Source organism: Echinops telfairi, unplaced genomic scaffold, assembly GCF_000313985.2.
Source record: "Echinops telfairi isolate 266 unplaced genomic scaffold, ASM31398v2 ScPeMD7_1;HRSCAF=3_0, whole genome shotgun sequence".
Classification (NCBI taxonomy): Eukaryota; Metazoa; Chordata; class Mammalia; order Afrosoricida; family Tenrecidae; genus Echinops; species Echinops telfairi.
Genome location: NW_022103896.1, coordinates 30,525,391 through 30,526,909, shown reverse-complemented (window position 1 = coordinate 30,526,909; position 1,519 = coordinate 30,525,391).

Sequence of the window (1,519 nt, the reverse complement as noted above, 5' to 3'; positions counted from 1 at the left end):
TGTTTCTTCTGTGTGGACTTTGTTGACTCTTCGTTTAGAGGGCTGTTTGTTTAAATACAAAACTTTAAGACCCCAGACACTATTCCAATTGATAGCCAGGCACCATCTACTTTCTTCATCACATTTTGCTGTAGCACCCTTATCTTTAGTCATCATTTCATGAAGGTGAGTATCCAGCAGGGCCATGAATCAAGAACAAATTATTCTTAAGTTGGAGCTAGGGCTTTTTATGAGCCCAGATCTATGCTTTTGTTTTGTTTTGAATTTTCGGTGACTTGGGAGTTAATACATTTGTCACATCATTCCATAGCCTTCCTATCAGGCAGAGACAATTGAAATCGACTATGCTGGATCGAACTTCATACTTGACAGTTGACCTCCCTACAGCAATGACCTGAATTTGTACTGGGTGCGAGTACCTCTTAGTTGTTCCATGACAGATGCTGCTTCGTTGGCTATTTGAATGTTGATGGGGGTCTTCTCCTTCTACTACATTATTTGTAGTTTTGTCTTTCATACTAATATAATTTCATCCTTACCACCTTAGTGCAATTTTTTTTATTGTTTTCTGTTGGGTCTCCCACATGTGAAGCACAGTGGGATGTATAATGATAATTACTGATACAAGGGGTTATAGGGAATTCAGGGGGACCGGATATGACCAACAGGGAGGGAAAGAGGATCCTGGGAGTAAATAATGAAGGTGGGAAGGGGAGGGAGCACTAGAACTGATTGTGATTGCACAACTCATTTTAAAGGCAATTTAACCATAGGGTGGGGGGAGGGGGGCATGCTCTAAGCCTGATGTGGTGGTAATTGTACAATTCCCCTTGATATATTTGAACTATTCAATGGTATGATACGTAAATTATGTGCCAATAAAACTGCTGAGGAAAAAAGGGTTATGGTAACTTTTTTTGAGATTCCAAAGAGATTTTCTCAAATGACACAGGATGATCATAGGGGTTTATTAATAAGAAGGCTTATTAATAAGAAAATTTTAAATCAATGAAAAAAAGGATGTGAAATTGTGGCAAGACATTTTTTTTCATTACGGCAATATGTATCTGTCAAATGAGCTCATTTTTCCCCTTCCTCCTTCATGAACCCTTGATAATATATAAATTATTTTTTCATGTCTTACTCTGTCCGATGTCTTCCTTCACAGGTTATATGCAGATCATGGTGATCGGTGCCTCCTTTCTCCCATTTCTTCCCCTTCACCTCCTGGTATCACTACTCTCATTATTGGTCCTGCGGGGTTTATCTGTCCTGGATTCTCTGTGTTTCCATTTCTTATCTATACCACTGTACATCCTCTGGTCCAGTCAGATTTGTAAGGTAGAATTGGGATCATGATAGTGGGGTAGGAGGAAGCATTTAAGAACTAGAGGGAAGTTGAATGTTTCATCATTGCTATACTGCACCCTGACTGGCTTGTCTCCTCCCCAAGACCCTTCTGTAAGGGGATGTCCACTTGCCTACAGATGGGCTTTGGGTCTCCACTCTGCACTCCCTC